At 38.5% G+C, this 19705-nt stretch overlaps 1 pseudogene; it reads right to left on the reverse strand.

Moving 5' to 3' along the window:
• Positions 1–19281: 19281 nt before the first annotated feature.
• LOC113598940 (uncharacterized) lies at positions 19282–19395 on the reverse strand (annotated as a pseudogene).
• Positions 19396–19705: the final 310 nt, after the last annotated feature.

The raw sequence follows: 19705 nt of genomic DNA on the forward strand, positions 1-19705 counted from the left end.
TTGCTTTTATTTCCCTTGCCTTCAGAGACATGTCAAATAAATTGCTGTGGCTGAGGTTAAAGAAGTTGCTGCCTGTTTTCTCCTATAGGATTTTGATGGTTTCTTCTCTCACATTTAGGTCCTTCATCCACTTTGAATTTATTTTTGTGTATGGCATAAGAAAGTAGTCCAGGTTCATTCTTCTGAATGTTGCTGGTCTTGACATCACTACATCGTCTGCCACCACCATCAAAATGAGTTTTCTGTGGTCCCTGCTTCATTGCGTCAGTTTCTCCCAATTCAATATTCAGAGCAAATGCATCCAAATGTCAATTCTGAGATTCTTAAAGTGGGAAATCCCCCCAAATAAAGGATTGGGTTTCTGATGCACATAAGTCATGATAATCAAATAATCAAATCTTAAGCAAAATCCCATAATCAAATCTTTTCATTCAGTGTTCTAATTTTACTAACAGCATTATTAATAGCATTGACAACAATATTCTTAATTGGTAGTGATCAGTCTTGAGAAAAAGAGCAGGTTAGGGGCGCCTGGGTGGCTCAGTTGGTTAAGTGTCCAACTTTGGCTCAGGTCATGATCTCACAGTTCGTGGGTTCAAGCCCCGGGACAGGCTCTGTGCTGACAGCTCAGAGCCTGGAGCCTGCTTCGGATTCTGTATCTCCCTCTCTCTCTGCCCTCTCCCCCTACTCGTGTTCTGTCTCTCTGTCTCTTAAAAATAAATAAATGTGAGAAAAATTTATTAAAAGAGAAGGTTAAAAATCATGTTGTCAGTTACTCTTCAATTTGAAAGTAAACTATATATTCATTCACTTTATCCAGATTATGACTCTTTCTGTGATGACGAATTTTCCTCCATGAATAAAAATAAAACTACAGTTCGAAGTGTAAAATTTCTGACCAATGTCTTCTAGTTGCCAAGTTAGCATACATCTGTGTGGTAGAGATAACTTCAAAGATTTTTCCCCATTTCATTAAAAATTGTCCTTAAAAATGAAAACAAGAAAAAAGTTGAATGCCTAACTGATTGAGCCACCCAGGTGCCCCTGGGTCTCTTTTATAAGAGGGGGCTCCACCCTTATGACCTAATCATCTCCCAGAGGTTCAACCTCCTAACACCATCATATTGGTGTGACGATTATAACATTTGGGTTCTGGGGGAACACTAACATTCAGGCCATGGCACACCTACATTACTATAGCATACATTTAATTTGTTTAAATAGTTTTATAACTGTATTTTAATGTAAGACTTTATATGTAATCCTATGTAATTTGTTGTATGCCCTTAAAAATATTTTTTTCAAAAGGGGTCCATAGGCTTCACCAGAGTGGCAAGTAGTCCACGGCACAAATAATTAAGAACCTCTTCATTATACAATAGTCTCCCTGTATCTGCAGAGGGTACTTTCCAAGACCCCCAGTGGATGTCTAAAACCGTGGATAGTACCAAACCCTATATATGCTATGTTTTTTTCTCATACATACATACCTATGTTAAGGTTTAATTTATGAACCAGGCACATTAAGAGATTAACAACAATAACTAAGGGGCGCCTGGCTGGTTCAGTCAGTAAAGCGTGCAACTCTTGATCTTGGGGTTGTGAGTTCGAACCCCACATTGGGTATAGAAATTAGTAAAACTAAAATCTTTTTCAAAATTTTAAAATAACAATAACTAATAATGAAATAGAATAATTATAACAAATACTATGATAAAATTTCTGTGAACATGTTCTTTCTTAAAATATCTTATTGTACTCTATGCACCCTTCTCATGATGATGTGAGATGAAGTGAAGTGAATGATGTAGGCATTGTAAATGAGCCCACAGAAAGTGAAACTGTGGATAAGGGGGAGCTACGGTATATCAAATATACAGTATTTGATGCACCAAATGGCTGACTTGCCCCAGCCATTTGTCCTGCTGCAAAAAATCGCATAGCAGGGCTGGGGACTCTCCCAGGGCACCTGGGTGGCTCAGTCGACTAAGCATCTCACTCTTGATTTTGGCTCAGGTCAAGATCTCACGGTTCATGGGGTCCCATAGGATTCTGAGGACAGTGCAGAGCCTGCTTGAAATTCTCTCTCTCCCTCTCTCTGCCCCACTCCACTGTTCGTGCATGTTCTCTCTCAAAATAAATAAATAAACATTTTTTTTTAAAAAATGATACAGCCAGGCAGATTTATGCCATTATATGTTCATGGCCTTTACTCTCAACCAGCCCCTCAGTGATTCTAGGCAGTCACCCTTTCCCTTGTTAGTTTTCTCCCCCATTTCAGACTTACTTTTTCCTCCAAACCTCCCAACTCCTCACTCCCCTACCTCAACTGTCCCTTCACCTCAGAGATTTCAGCCCTCTCTTCAAGACTTCAGCTGACACGATTTCCTTATGCCAGGCACTGTATGTAGCCAGTTTTTCCTTCCATCTCATTATAATGGAATGGTGTCCCCCTCTGGTCTAAGGCAAATTCTGCCTCCAGTTCTACAAATCACATTCATTCTTGCAATAAATATTGAATCAACACTTCCTATATTTGTTATAAGTTATATCCCTGCCCCCCCAAAAAAGAGACACGTTGAAGACCTAAACCCCAGTACCTCAGAATGTGACCTCACTTGGAAATAGGGTCATTGTAGATGTAATTAGTTAAGATGGGGTGATACTGGAGTAGGGTAGACCCCCTGATCCAATATGACTGGTGTCCTCATAAGAAGATGATCATGTGAAAGCAGAGACACAGAGTGAATGTCATGTTGCAATGAAGGCAGTGATTTAAGTTCTGCAGCTGCAAGCCAAGGAAAGCCAAAGATTATCTGCATACTACCAGAAGCTAGGAAGAGGCAAGGAAAGTTCCAGAGGGAGCATAACCCTGAAAATATCTTGATTTCACACTTCGAGCCTCCAGAGCTGTAAGACATTAAATTTCTATTGTTTTGAGCCACCCAGCTTGCAGTACTTTGTTACATCAGTCCGAGGAAACAAATATACTGCCGTAGGCACAAAACAGTGAACAAAGCAACAATCCCTGGCCTGTTTGTGGAGCTTACCTGCCTTCTTAACAACCTGTATATTAGGGCACCTGGGTGGCTCAGTCGGTTGAACATCCGACTTCGGCTCAGGTCATGATCTCACCATCTGTGAGTTCAAGCCCCGCGTTGGGCTCTGTGCTGACAGCTCAGATCCTGGAGCCTGCTTCCGATTCTGTGTCTCCCTCTCTCTCTGCCCCTCCACCACTCATGCTCTGTCTCTCTGTCTCAGAAAGAAATAAACATTCAAAACCTGCATATCAAAATAATCCCTTCTTTCTCCTCTATCTTTGACTTCTCCCTCTCTCCTGGCTCCTCCCAACTTTAAGTGTCCAGTATCTTTTTATGCAGAAATTAAAATATCCCTGGCCTTTGCGTTCCTTTCTAACTGACCAGTTATTCCTTGCTCCTTGTTTACAGCCAAATTTCTTGAAATAGTCATCTATACTTGCTTTATATATTGATCTTCTACTCACACTTCACCCTTTGTATTCTCACCTTTCTCCTCCCCATTCCACTGAAATTCCCTTTGCCAAGGTCCCCAGATGAACTTGTCATTAAAGCCAGGGGAACCTTAAATCCCTCCTTGCTTGATTTGTCAGCAGTATCTGACCATGTTGACCATTCTATCTTCCTGAAATTCTCTTTTCATTCGGTGTCTGAAAAGCTATTCTTTCCTATATTTTCTCCACATTTTGTGACTGTTCCTTCTCAGATTCTTTTTTTTAATTTTTTTTAATGTTTACTTATTTTTGAAAGAGAGACAGAGCACAAGTGGGGGAGGGGCAGAGAGAGAGGGAGACAGAGAATGGGAAGCAGGCTCCACGCTTTGAGCTGTTGGCACAGAGCCCAATGCAGGGTTCGTCCTTCTCAGATTCTTTTGAAGATGTTTCTTCCATATATATACATGTTGATGTCCCTCAAGATAGTATGCTGGGTCCTTTTCTTTTCTTACTTTGCACACTCTTCCTAAGCAAATCAATAACTATAGTTCCAAGTCAATAACTCTGGTTCATATCTCTCTCCAGAGATTCAGATCTGAATATCCTGTCTATAAACATCACTACCATATGATACATGTACCTCAGACTAACATTTTTAACCTCCTTCCCATCCCTCCATTCCAGTTCTTTCTCTAACATTCCCAGAAAACAACATTTCCATTCTTCCCATTGCCAAAACCATACCATGAACTTATTCCTCACTTCCCTTTCCCTTATCCCTCTACCACCAAGCAATCTACACATGCTACTGGTCTGGGTGTCCAAATATTTCTTGAAACTCTGCTTTCCCTCATTTTCAAGGCTACTCCTTAGGATCAGCCACAATCCTCTCTCATCTCAATTATTACACCATCCTCTTTATTTGTCTCCTTCCTCTGTCGTTGCTCTTAGGGCCAGTGTCGGGGCAGATGACTTGTGCAGTCATGCAGAACCTTCACTCAAAAGAGCCCTTCACTTGGTTTTATGTTCTGAAGTTGCCATCTTGAAATTCTTTTTTTTATGTTTATTTATTTTTGAGAGAAAGGAAGAAAGAAAGAAAGAAAGAAAGAAAGAAAGAAAGAAAGAAAGAAAGAAAGAAAATGGGGGAGGGGCAGAGAGAGAGAGGAACAGAGGATCCAATGTGGGCTTTATGCTGACAGCAGAAACCCCGATGGGGGGCTTGAACTCACAAACTGTGAGATCATGACCTAAGCCGAAGTTGGACACAACCAACTGAACCACCCAGGTGCCCTGCCATCTTGAAATTCTTAATATTTTTATCTTTGAATTTATATTTTATAAGTGAAGTCCAATGGGACAATACAACATGTGTGTGAGCAGAGGAGAAAAAGGCAATATACATGTCTGCCTTTTCTTGTCACTCTCTTTCTATATTGTGGCCACAGTGCCTCATGAGCACAGAATTCCAGTAGACCCACGATGTGTGGGAATTCAGTGAGGCTCAAATGAGTACAAGGCAAGAGTGTTAAGTGTATGTCAGTAGAAGAAAGCCATGGTTTCCACTGGGGAATCAACTTGTTTTGAGGTTAAAAAGAAGGTAATGGTATTCTAAGAAATGCTTGGGATTCTCTCTCTCCCCCTCTCTCTGCCCCTCCCGCTGTTCACACTCCTTTTCTCTCTCTCTCAAAATAAATAAATAAATAAATATTTAAAAGAAAGAAGCAAGAAAGAAAGAAAGAAAGAAAGAAAGAAAGAAAGAAAGAAAGAAAGAAAGAAAGAAAAAGAAAGGAAGGAGGGAAAACCCATACTTACTTTTCCTTCAAGGCCCTCCTGACACAACAGCATGCAAAAGAGTATTGGTAGAAAATGCACCTATCAAAAAGTTAAAGAAAAAGTTGAGCTGGTTTGTACAATGTTTCCACTGTTCTGAAAGAACAAAATACATATGCATGTATCAGTTATGAAATACAAATTATAAAATTTCAACGATTCTTCATGAGTTGACTGTCCTTATATTTGCATCTAAAACTGACTTTGCACAATATAAAGATGAATGGTAAAATTTATGCTAATAATTTAAATTTTTAATTTTTCTCTAGTTAGAATGTTAAATAACAAATAGAAAGTACCATGACAAATGAAGAAAAAGACTGCAAAAGAATGAAAAAAGGTTTATACTTTAGTACCTATAACACATTTCTCCTGCTTTTTTCAACAAGAAGCCCTACATATATATTTTGTCCTAGACCCAGCAAATTATGTAGCCAGCTCAGGTTGCTCTTCACCAATCCATCCTACAGCAAGTATGAACTAAATTATAAACATTATTAAGTCATTTTCTTGTTTAAAGCCTTTCTGAAATTTGTCAAAACCTTACCCTACAGTTGCACTCTACACAAGGATGCTCAAGGAAGAGAAAAGGATCTGAAATCCAGCTTACACCCTACCTGCCCTGCTTTGCCCTGCATACCACACTCTGGCCTGCTTGCTTTGTAGTAGTGTTAAATTTAAAGTGCATGCAAATCAATGGGAGGTCTTGTTAAACCGCAGATTCTGATTTTGTTGGTCTAGGATAAGGCCCAAGATTCTGCATTTAAAAAAAAATTATTTTATTTTATTTTTATTTTAAGTTTTATATTTTTATTTGGGGGGGCAGGTGAGGGAGGGACAGAGAGAGAGGGAGAGACTGAGGATCTGAAGCAGGCTCTGCTCTGACAGCAGAGACCCTGATAAAGGGCTCTAACTCACAAACCGTGAGATCATGACCTGAGCTTAAGTTGGATGCTTAACAGACTGAGCCACCAGGCACCCCAAAGATTTTATTTAAGTAATCTGTACACTCAATGTGGGGCTCAAACTCACAACCCCTAGATAAGAGTTACATACTCTACTGACTGAGTCAGCCAGGTGCCAACCAATATTCTGGATTTTTGCAAGCTTTCATGTGATACTCATGCTGCTGGTGCATGGACCACATTTTGAGTAGCAAGGCTTTAGAGAACCCTACTGTTGGGCTCCTCAGGCAATGCCACTTTCATATAAAAACCCCATTTTGGCTCAGATACCCAGAATTATAGAATTCCCTGTCCAAACAATTCTGAAATTATTTCTAACTGTTTGCTGGGGGATAGGGAAATAGTGAATAGAACTAAGACAAGTGGATCAAGAAGTCCACATGTATACGAATGAGGCCCTTTTTGGTATAGGATGGACTTGGAAGTAGGAAGAGAAGAGGACCAGGATTGAAGTCATATGCCAACATTGAACTCTGATTCTAAGAATTTTGAATTTGAACTTGGTCTTTTAGGTCATTATGAAGTTATAAGTGTCAGGTTAGAAGAATAGAACACATTTAGAATAGAACAACACAATAGTAAATTAGAGTGATCTACAACTTTAAGATGTGGACCTCTAATTGTACTCTTGCCCTAAGCTCTGCAAATGTTAGGGGCAAGTCTGTGGAGTTTCATCCACCATGAGGAAGTGGCATCTTCTTTAGATAATGACACCCTCCACTGCCCTTTTCACTCTCCAAGGCCAGGCCTGGAGTCTCCAAGTTGCAACTGCCCAGAGTGAATGCTTATTTCTAATTCACACAAAGGCTTAGTGTAAGTTCATGGGATGCAAACAGCATTTTTTAAAAGTAAAATTGAGCATGAAATAGAAAATATAGGAGTGTTTGCACATAGTAAAAATATTATCATGAAATATGATTCATGTATACATATCTATGAAATTTGTAAACTGGTGGCATTGTGAATTATATCTTTTTCTTTTAAAAAATTTTTTTCCTCTTTATAATATTCCAGTACTGACAATTTTATTTTTTTTAATTTGTTAGTGTTTATTCATTTTTGAGAGAGAGAGAGAGAGACAGAGAGACAGTTTCAGTGGGGGAGGGGCAGAGAGAGAGGGAGACACAGAATCTGAAGCAGGTTCCAGGCTCTGAGCTGTCAGCATAGAACATGACGCTGGGCTTGAACCCACGAATGGTGAGATCATGAGCTGAAGTCGGACGCTTAACCACATGAGCCACCCAGGCACCCCTCTATCTTTTTCTTTAAGTCATAGTCAAAAAAGTGTGAAAGCCTCAGTTCTAGATGGTAAAGGACTTCATAATCAGGTTGTGGATTATCTCTTCACTATCACATCTTACAATATTAATTTTCCTTTCCCAGACCTGCCTTCTGCCTATCTAAGCACTTTGCTTTTTTTTTAGTTTATTTATAGCTGGAACAGGGGATGGGCAGAGACAGAGACAGAGAGAGAAAATCCCAAGCAGGCTCTGTGCTGTTAGCACAGAGCCCCATGTGGGGCTCGATCTCATGAACAGTGAGATCATGACTTGAACTGAAATCAAGAGTGAGACGCTTAACCGACTGAGCCCCCCAGGTGCCCCAGCACTTTGCATTCTAACTGCAATGAACTTTTCTCAATTTCTAGAAGGCACCATGTTTCTCTTACCCTTGAGTGCTTGCATATGCCTTCTTTCAGCCTGTAATCTTCTTTCTTTATCTCTTCACTTAGATAACACCTACTCAGTCTTGAAGATCTAGTATAGACATCACCTTTTTGGGAATCCTTCTCTGACCCCTAAGTTCAGGTGAGTCACTCTTCTAAGGGCTCCAGTATAATCCTTTCTCCTAGCATTGAATTCATCACCATATTGTATAACTGCTCAACTGACTTTGGTCTTGTGAGGGAAGTGACAATGACTATTTTATTTATCTGATCCTCTATTGTTGAGCACAGAATCTGGCATATAGGAAGTGGTCAATAAATAATGTTGCATTGAATTAAAAACACATTTCCTATTTCCTTTCCTTCCCCTTCCCTTTCTTTTCTTTTCTTTTCTTTTCTTTTCTTTTCTTTTCTTTTCTTTTCTTTTCTTTTCTTTTCTTTTCTTTTCTTTTCTTTTCTTTTCTTTTCTTTTCCTTTAAGTAATATCTACACCCAACATGAGACTCAAACTCACAACCTGTAGATCAAGAGTCAAATGCTCTAGGGCACCTGGGTGGCCGAGTTGGTTAAGCAACCGACTCTTGATCTCAGCTCATGTCATGATCTCATGGTTTGTGAGTTTGAGCCCTGCATTGAGCTCTGCACAAATGGCATGGAGCCTGCTTGGGATTCTGTCTCTCCTTCTCTCTGCCCTTCCCCAGCTCGTGCGCTCTCTCTCTCTCTCTCTCAAAGTAAATAAGTAAACATAAAAAAAATTTGAGGGTTGCCTGCATGGCTCAGTCAGTTAAGCGTCCAACTTCGGCTTGGGTCATGATCTCACAGTTCATGGGTTCGAGCCCCACGTTGGGCCCAGTGCTGACAGACCGGAGCCTGCTTCAGATTCTGTGTCTGCCCCTCTCCTGCTCACGCTCTGTCTCTCTCTCTCAAAAATAAAATAAACATTAAAAAAATTTTTTAATAAAAAATTTTGAGGGGCGCCTAGGTGGCTCAGGTGGTTAAGCGTCTGGCTTCGGCTCAGGTCATGATCTCGAGGTTTGTGAGTTCGAGCCCCGCATTGGGCTCTGTACTGACAGCTCAGAGCCTGGAGCCTGTTTCCAATTCCTGTCTCTCTCTCTCTCTCTGCCCCTTTCCCATTCATAATCTGTCTCTCTCTCAAAAATAAATAAACATTTAAAAAAATTTTTTTTGAAAAAAAAATCAGATGCTCTACTGACTAAGCCAGCCAGGTGCCCCACATATTTTCTATTTTCTAAGTAAAATATATTACACTATTATATATGCATCTCATTGTACTTAAATCTTTTTCAAGGTCTGTGATTATTTTCTTCAGATAAAGCCCTAGAAGCAAAATTGTTACTGGATTAAATAACATACTCCTTTTAAAATCCTCGACATATATTAACTTCATTTCCAGAGGCTTATTGTCCCAAATCTATTTAGGAACTACTGATAATTTTTACAACAGTCGACCTCATTTAGAATATATATCTCTATATCTCTCCATTCATACAAGTCTTATTTTTAGAGCACTGAATATAAGTTTTATAATTTTCCTGATATATGATCTTCACAATCCCTTTAAAGGGATTTTTGTATGTTTTTAAAGGGATGTTTATATGTTTTTATATGTTTTATATTTTTATATGCATTTTATATATGTTTGTGTATGTGTGTGTGAATACACACACATGTGTAAAGTTTTATTATTGTGAATCTGAAGTCTTTCCCACCATATTTTTATTACCAGGTATTGCTGGCATATAGGAAATCTAATAGAATTGGTGATGGCTTTCTTATCTGGCTGCTGTATTGATCTTTTAGTTATAGATGTGCAACCTTATATGTAAATAATAATGTATGTATTTTCTCTTTTCTACAGTTATGCTTCTTGTTTGTTTCACATCTCACTTTATTGCTAGAATTTCCAGAACTTGTTTTTTTCTTTAATTTTTCTTTATTTATTTTGAGAGAGAAATTGAAAGTGCACACACAAGCAGGGAGAGGGGCAGAGAGAGAGGAGAGAGAAAACTGCAAGCAGGCTGTCAGCACAAAATCCGATGTGGGGCTCAAACCCACCAACCTTGAGATCATGACCTGAGCTGAGATCAAGAGTCACGCTCAACCGACTGAGCCACCAAGGCAACCCTCCTAAACTTGTTAAATACTGGTAAGGGCAGGATCCCCTTTGTATTCTGTACTTTAACAGAAACACTAGTATTTCAGTGTTAACTGATATTTCTTATATTTCATGAAAGTATTTTTTATTATCTTAAGGAATTTCTATTCACTTTCTGGTTTATTATTATTAAAACTCAAAAGGCGCCCACTCTGTTAAGCATCTGACTGGCTCAGATCATGATCTCCTAGTTCATAAGTTCGAGCCCCACATCAGGCTCTATGCTGTCAGAGTGGAGTCCCGTTGGGATTCTCTGTCTCCCTTGTCTGTCCCTCCCCTGTGCATGGTCCATCTCTCTCCCTCCCTCTCTCTCTCTCTCTCTCAAATAAACAAACTTTAAAAAGAATTTAAGGAGCATCTGGGTGGCTCAGTTGGTGAAGTGTCTGACTTCGGCTCAGGTCATGATCTCACAACTTGTGAGTTCGAACTCTGCATCAGGCTCTGTGCTTACAGCTCAGAGCCTGGAGCCTGCTTCAGTTTCTGTGTCTCCCTCTCTCTCTGCCACCCCCCCCCCAACTCATGCTCTGTCCCTCTCTCTCTCTCTCTCTCTCTCTCTGTTTCTTTCTCTCTCTCAAAAATAAACATTAAAGCAAATTTTAAAAAAAGAATTTAAAAATAAAAAATAAAACTCAAATATAGGGGGCTCCTGGCTGGCTCAGTTGGTAGTGTGCAACTATTGATCTTGGGGTTGTGACTCTGAACCCCACCCTGGGTACAGAGATTACTTTTTAAAAAGACTCAGGGGCACCTGGGTGGCTCAGTAAGTTAAGCGTCCAACTCTTGATTTCAGCTCAGGTCATGATCTCACAGTTTGGACAATTCCAGCCCCACATGAGGCTCTGCACACTGACTTTGTGGAGCCTGCTTGGGATTCTGTCCCCCTCTCTCTCTTCTCCTCCTCTGCTCATGCTCTCTCTCTTTCTCGCTCAAACCAAACAAAACAAAACTCGAAAGTAGGTTTTATTTTTATCATATGCCTTTTTTAAATGTTAATTTATTTTGAGAGGGAGGGGCAGAAAAAGGGGGACAGGATCCGAAGCAATGGAGCCCAATGCAGGGCTCAAACTTACAAACCGTGAGATCACGACCAGAGCCAAAGTTGGATGCTCAACCAACTGAGCCACCCAGGTGCCCCTTCATATGCCTTTTAGGCATCTGTCGCAATGATCTATTTGACCTCTTGATGTGATGTATTAGATCAGGTGTTTGAGGATAAACTTGACCATGTTTCTAACCAATTGGAGAATTTAACTTGCAAGTACTTGTTTTATTTAGGATTTTTACATTTCTTTAATGGTGGAAATTGTTCTGAATTTGTGTGTGTGTGCTTTGTCAGGTTTTATATCAAAGTTTATGCTGATTTTATAAAATGAACTAAGAGACTTTCTTTTTCCATTCTATGTAACCATTTCTATAACGTATAATTATATTTTTCATGAAAGAATCCACTCTTCAAACTATCTAGGCCCAAAACCCTTTGAGGAGTTAATTCTTTATCTTTTTAATTTCTCCTGTTGTATTTTTTTTAATGTTTATTTGTTTTGAGAAAGAGAGCGAATGCACACTTGAAGGGCAGGGAGGGGAGAAAGAGAGAATCCCATGCAGGCTCGATGCCCATCATGGAGCCTGATGCGGGACTCAATCTGTCCACTGTGCAATCATGACCTGAGCAGAAATCAACTGACTGAGCCACCCAGGCACCCTTCCCTTAGTTTTTAATTCTTTTCTGTCTTCTACTTCACTTATTTGATAACACATTTTCCTAGGAAATGTTCAATTTTATCAAATTTCCAGACTTACAGCGCAGCATTATGTAGTAGTACATAAAGTATTCATGATTAAAAACAAAATCTTGTAAATGTAATTGCATTATCATTCTTAATTTTCTGAATTGTGTTTTTACCCTCTTTCCTCAATTAAGCTGCCTGACTTTAGTCTGTATTACTGGTTCTTTAGAAGGGGTATATAAATGAATTACATTCTTCTCCTATTTTTCAATGAATTTTTTCTGTTTTTCTTCATTTTTCCTTTTTATTTTTTTAATTTTTATTTATGTATTTATTTTTTTAATATGAAATTTATTGCCAAATTGATTTCCATACAACACCCAGTGCTCATCCCAATAGGTGCCCTCCTCAGTGCCCATCACCCTCATTTTTCCTTTTTAAATTTTACCTTATGTTATTTCATAGTTCTTTATTTCTTATTTTATTTTACTTATTTTGAGAGAGAGCACACCAGCAAGAGAGAGCAAGCAGGGGAGGGGCAGAGAGAGAGAGAGAGAGAGAGAAAGAATCCCAACGAAGCAGGCTCTGTGCTGCCAGAATGGAGCTGGACGTGGGGCTCAATCTCATGAACTGTAAGATTGTGACCTAAGCCAAAATCAAGAGTGAGATGCTTAACGAACTGAGCCACCTAGGTGCCCCCATAGTTCTCTATTTCTGATTGGAATGTTATGCTTAGTTCATTTATTATCGTTCTGTATTTTCCCACAGTGGAAATACGTAACATCATAAATTTGCCTATAAGTGAAGCTTTGGCTGCAGCCTACACATTTTGCTATGAATATTACACTGAAATTTGGCTTTGGCTTTGGAATGAGGCTAAAATCTGCTGTTACACTATTACATTTGACCTTTAGCCTGTGGAAGACTAAATTGTCAAATGCTGACTTCAAAAAAATTCAAGACAGCTCTGAACTTGTGTGAAACTAATGACCATGCGGTCATGTATATTACTATGATTTTTAATCAGATTTGGTACATCAGTAATGTGTACGAGGGTCATTTGGATATGTTTTGAATATTTGTTTATAGGACAAGCATTTTAGAGGTTCCTGTAGGAAAAAACCATATGCTTTATATATGGAAATCCTATCAGTCAGCTGAAGTATAATAGTATATTTATTATTGTAAGAGTATAATATTGCAATAATTAGTGATGATGTGAAAAGTAGGTAAAATACACATATTAAGTGAAAAAAGCACTTTATATCAGTTATATATATATATATATATACACACACATACATGGTATGAGACAATTATTGTCAAATATATGAATATAATATTAGTATCTGGAGAGATAAAAATCAGAAAATTGTATTTTTATACAGTAATTGTCCCTGAAAATGAGGTTCTGGACATTTTTAGTTCTATTTTATGTATTTATTTAATGCTTGAATTCTCATTAAGAGCATATATTATTTTTTATAAAAAAAAATAATAAATATATTTAAAATGCAAACAAACCTGAAGATATACAAGTTAGTAGTCTGATAAACTATATGATGATCTTTCTCTTATTGGAAGATTCTGTGACCCAGTTACCTAGGACTTTTATTTCCTCATGCTTCTTTTTTTTTTTTTTAATGTTTATTTATTTATTTTGAGAGAGAGGGAGAGAGAGAATCCCACGCAGGCCCCACACTATTAGCGCAGAGCTGGACTCAGGGCTCCAACTCACAAATCATGAGATCATGATCTGAGCTGAAATTCAGTCAGACGCTCAACGGGCTGACCCACCCAGGCACCCCATATTTCCTCACACTTTTCTTGCTGGCCTTTCTACCACTTCACTAATCACTATGCACAGACAAGGAGAAAAACAACTAGTAAATTATGTCATATTTTACCAGCTATGATGAAGAAATAGACAAAGTAATGCAACGGATTCATATAAAGTGTTAAATCTTAGATAGTATTCAAATAGGGCCCTTTTGTGCTTGATCAAGGAACTCAGTTTAGCCAAATAGATTGTTACATGAAGGATACATGGGAGGGGAATGAGCATTGGGGGCACGGGGTGGAACTGAAGAATCTGAGACTCAGTGATAGACTGATTGTCCAGTCAGCACTCACAAGAAATGGACCTGGGGAGACAACAGGACCCGGAGGCTCAAGGGACTGACAACTCTGTGTCTTCTCTCTTGCTGTGTATGGTCTTTCTTTCTCAGAGTATCTTTTGTCCATCTCTGAATTTTTGGTCTCTTTTCCTCCTGCTTCCCATTGGCCTAATCCCTCCCTTTCTACTATTTATATCTACTGTTTTCACTCTTGTTTTCTCAAAAACCTTACTCCTTTGTTAACTCTTCTCTCTCCTGTATCCTCCATCTTTTTCTTTCTACTGAATTCTATCCACAGGTATATAAATATGCTTCTGCCATCTTAAAAACCAAAACAGGGGCACCTGGGTGGCACAGACTGTGTGTCAGCACAGAGCCCACTTTAGATCTTCTGTCTCCCTCTCACTCTGCCCCTCCCGCACTCTCTCTGTCTCTGTCTCTCTCAAAAATAAATAAACATTTAAAAAGCAAACAAACAAACAAAGGCAAGGGCACCTGGGTGGCTCAGTTGGTTAAGTATCCAACTCTTGATTTCAGCTCAGGTCATGATCTCACAGTTCATGAGATCAAGCTCCACATCAGGCTCTTTGCTGTCAGCGCAGACCTTGCTTCAGATCCTCTGTCCCATTCTCTCTCTGCCCTTCCCCCACTTGCTTTCTCTCTCTCTCTCTCAAAAATAAATAAACATTAAAAGAAAATAAATACTCTTATAACAAGATAATTGAAAATGCGAGTGATTGCTCATAGATTAGTGCTGTCTGATAGAACTTTCTGCAGTGATGGAAATGCTCTGTATCAGTGCTACCCAATATCATAGTCACCAGCCACAAGTAGCTATTGAGCACTTGATAGGAGGCTAGTGTGACTCAGGAACTGAACTTTGGATTTTATTCAATGTTAATTAAGTTGAATAGTCACATGCGGCTAGTAGCTATGGTATTGGACAGTTTTGTTCTAGGTGAAAAGAAACAAAAGAGGGGCACTTGGCTGGCTCAGTCAGTAGAACATGTGACTCTTGATCTTGGGGTAGATTACTTAAAAAAATTTTAGTTGAAAGAAATAAAAAAGCAATAAAATGCAATGTGTGAATTTTGTTAAATGTAGTGAAAAACAGATGCAAAGGTTCTGTTTGGTTTCAGTTTAGTCTCTGCCTCCCCTGGTCTGCATCCAACTCTTTTTCCCAACTGTTAATCCTACTAACCAACAGTGACTCCAGGCCTGCCACAGGCCACAGAACATCCTTCCCTATAGCTCTCCACTAGTTCTCCTTCATGACCCCACTCCAGCAACTGGATGTGCCCAGCTTCCTGTATTCCCCTTCAATGTCTCCCTTATTCACCCAGGCTTCAGGAGGGCTGGTTAGTGACTCAGCCCTCATCCTCCAACTTTCCCTTTTGAACCATTGCTTCCTATTCTTCTCCCATCATATTAATTCTTATTCCTATAATAAACTCCTTACTCCATAATACTCATAGTGCTTCTGCTTCCCTGGTTGATTCTTAACTGATACTCTCCTGAAATCTTATTCTCTCAGAATTCCTCAACTCAGGAAATGGCATCAACATCCATCAATTTTCCCCTTAACTCCCTACTTTCAGTCTACTACTTGGTCCTTGGCAAACTAGTTTCAAAATACACTGTTGAATATGTCCCACCTCTTTCTACTTCTTCTGCAATACCTTCATCCAAGTAACTTCATCCTTAGCTGGTTCCACCTCTATCATCATCCCCCAATATCTATTTTGTTCCTAAACATGTGAAAAAATTTAATGGTGTCCCATTGCACTTACATAGTCCTGCATAATTTAGCTCTGCTCCTATCAACTTCTCAAAATTCATCTTGAGCCATTATCTTCTTTACCAAATATGCTTGGCCACACTGGCTTCCTTTCAGGAAAGACCAAGCTCTTTCTTCTCTCAGAGTTTTCGCACATGCTATTCATTGAAATATTCTTCCAGCTCCCTTTTATTCCTCACTTCCCTTGGTTTACTCTTTCAGATCTTGGTTTATACGTCACTTCCTCTGAAAGGCCTTCCTTGACCAGCCTAAGTAGGTCCTCCTTCCTGTCATTCTGTAACACTATATTATGTTAATTTCTTCTTTGCATTTATCATATTTTATAAATATTTTGTTTCCTTATTTATTCTGTATTTTTCTCACTTAGCTGTGATTTCCATGAAGGCAAGAGGTATATTTCTGCTTTATTCTCCTAGTGCTTAATTTAGTGCCTGGCACATAATTGGTGCCGAAAATGTGTTCGTGGAATGATGAATGTAGTAAGTGGATTCCTCCTACCTTCTGCTTATTTATGGTTTCTGTTTCCTTATAATTTTAGTTTGACATGATCTCCTATAGTTCAGCTCTAACTTCCTCCTCAAGATACTGACTCTATCTTTGGTTTTTCTCTAGAAATGTTCTGGTACCTGATGCTGGTTTAATAAACTGTGGCAAGGCAAGGATGAGTGGTAATACAGAGTAAAACTCTGACAGCCTAGATTGCTCCCTTAGCAGGGACTTTGGGCAAAGTTACCCTTGGAAAGAGCTTTCAGACATACCATGATGGACATGTTCAGTATAAGATTATTACTATATTTTCCTCTTTTGTGCCATGATTCATCATGAAAATCTGAGCCACCAAAGATTGCTTGTATTCTGGGAGTCCATTCAGAATAGAATGGGAATATTTTGATAAAACCATTATGGTTTATGTTTACATAATCCTTGTTCTTTTTGTAGTTACCTGTATAAAGTTTGTGACTTCTTATAATTTAATCAGTCACCTTTCATTGTACAAGTTAAATGCAAACAGCCAAAATGACACTGGGCTCTTTTTTTCTTTAAAGTTTGTTTGTTTGTTTATGTAATATCTATACCCAATGTGGGGCTCGAACTCACACCCCTGAGATCAAGTGTTGCATGTTCTTCCAACTGAGCCAGCCAAGTGCCCCTGAGATTGGACTTCAAATTTAAAAACAAGAAAAAAAGAAAAGGAAGCTAAAGCAATAGAAAGAGGGGCACCTTGGTGACTCAGTTAGTTGAGTGTCCAACTCTTCGTTTCAGCTCAGGTCATGATCCCAGGTCGTGAGATTGAGCCCTGTGTTGGGCGCTAAGCATGGAGCCTTTTTAGGATTCTCTCTCTCTCTCTCTCTCTCTCTCTCTCTCTCTCTTTCACCCCTTCTCCCCTATTCTCACTCTCTCTCTTCCTAAAAAGATTTTTTTAAAGATTTTTAAAAAGCAATGGAAGGAGTGTCTACCATTTCAAATATATTTAAAACATTAGCATTTGGGGGGCGCCTAGGTGGCTCAGTCAGGTAAGTGGCCAAGTTCGACTCAGATCATCATCTCACAGCTTGTAAGTCTGAGCCCCTTGTTGGGCTCTGTGCTGACAGCTCAGAGCCTGGAGCCTGCTTCAGATTCTATGTCTTCCTCTCTCTCTGCCCTTCCCCTGCTAACACTCTGTATCTCTCTCAAAAATAAACACGGAAAAAATTTTTTTAAATACATTAGCATTTTTTAAATTAATAGATTTTTTAAAGAGCATTTTTAGGTTTAAGAAAACTGAGCAGAAAATATAGTTTCCATATACTCCTTTCCCCAGGCCTCCTCTACCCCAGTGTCCCCTATTATTAACATTGTGTGTTAGTTGGTATGTTTGTTACAACTGACAAGTGAATATTGATACATTATTATTAACTAAAGTCCACAGTTTACATTAGTGTTCATTCTTTAGGTAGTTCATTCTGAGTTTTGACAAATGTATAATGACATGTATCCACCATTATAGTATCATAATAGTGTCATTTCACTGCCCTAAAAATTCCCTGTGTTCTACCCGTTTATCTATCCTTCCCTCCCTCTCAACTCCTGACAACCATTGACCTTTTTCTATAGCTTTGCATTTTCTGGAATGTCATACCGTTGAAATCATACAGTTTGCAGCCCTTTCAAATTGGTTTCTTTCACTTAACAAAATGTATTTAAGATTCCTCTGTGTCTTTTCATGGCTTCATAGCTTATTTCTTTATAGCACAGAATAATATTCCATTATATGAATACCAAAGTATGTTTATCCATTCACCTATTGAAGGGCATCTCAGTTCCTTTCAAGATTGCCAATTATAAATAAAGTTGCTGTAAACACCCAGTACATTTTTGGTTTTGGTATGGACTTAAGTTTTCAATTCATTTGAGTAAATACCAAGGAATGCAACTGCTGAATCATATAGCAAGAGTATGTTTAATTTTGTAAGAAACTGCCAAACTGTCTTCCAAAGTGGCTATACCATTTTGCATTCTCACTAGCAATGATTGAAAGTTCCTGTTGCTCTACATCCTTGCCAGCATTTAGTGTCGGTATTTTGGATTTTGGCTCTAATAGGTGTGTGGTAGTATTTCCCTATTTTAATTTGCAACTCCCTAATGATATGTGGTGTTGAGCATCTTTTCATATGTTTAATTGCCATCTGTATAGCTTCTTTGGTGAGGTATTTATTCAGAACTTTTGTTCATCTTTTAATAGAGTTCTTTGCTTTCTTATTGTTGAGTTTTAAATATTCTTTTCACATATGTTTTTAAGATTTTTAATTTTTTTAAAGTAATCTCTACACCTAGTCTGGGGCTCTAACTCACAGCCCTGAGATCAAGAGTCACATGCTCCACTGACTGAGCCAGCCAGGCACTCCAGAGTTCTTTGCATACTTTGGATATTAGTCCTTTAACAAATAACGTGCTTTGCAAAGATTTTCTCCCAGTCTGTAGATTTTCTTTTCATTCTTTTAGCAGTGTCTTTGCAAAGCAGGAATTAATTTTATCACATCAACTCTTTAATTACCATAAAGATAAGATGTCATGGATGTTGCAAAATACTTTCTTTTTTTTAAGGCAAAAATTCTTTTTTAAGGAAAAAATCTATTTTAAGGAAAAAAGCTCCACTTTTTTTTCCAAAAAATTTCTTGATTACTAGGAAGATGGAATTGAATGACTTCCAGTCTCTTTTGGTTCTAGGTTTTTATGGTTCTGTGGAAAGAATGATGGTGTATTGTGGATTTTTCCTATGTTAATTCTGGGATCCCCTCTCCATTAGCACAGTAATATATGGCAATTGAAGGAAGTTTAGAAAATGTAGAAAAAAGAAAATATGATTTTTTTCTAAACAGTGTGGCACTAAATGGAAGAATTTTGGATGACAAAAAATTCAAACAGGCATGCCTATATGCCTGCATTTCATTAACTGTAGTGAAATTAACCCTTTCACTACTTCATGGATAAAAAGACACTCATGAGGCACATAAATAATTAATTTTTAATTTTTAATTTTTTTAATTAAAAAAAATTTTTTTAATATGGGAGCTTCACACATTTGCAGGTCATCCTTGTGCTGGGGCCGTGCTAATCTTCCCTGTATCTTTCCAGTTTAATATATGTGCTGCTGAAGCAAGCACAATGATTAACTCTTTAAAAGCACATATTTGGGGCATCTGGGTGGCTCAGTCAGTTAAGTGTCCAACTTCAGCTCAGGTCATAATTTCACAATTCACGAGTTCAAATCCTGTGTCAGTCTCTGTGCTGACAGCTCAGAGCCTGGAGCCTGCTTTGGATTCTGTGTCTGCCTCTCTTTCCCTGCCCCTCGCCTGCTCATGCTCTGTCTGTCTCTCTCTCTCTCAAAAAGTAAACATTAAAAAAATTAAAAATAAATAAAAATACATATTTATCATAAAAAGTATAACCAAAGTGTATGAAGTAAAAAGTGAT

The sequence above is a fragment of the Acinonyx jubatus genome, chromosome B2 (assembly GCF_027475565.1).
Source record: "Acinonyx jubatus isolate Ajub_Pintada_27869175 chromosome B2, VMU_Ajub_asm_v1.0, whole genome shotgun sequence".
NCBI lineage: Eukaryota > Metazoa > Chordata > Mammalia > Carnivora > Felidae > Acinonyx > Acinonyx jubatus.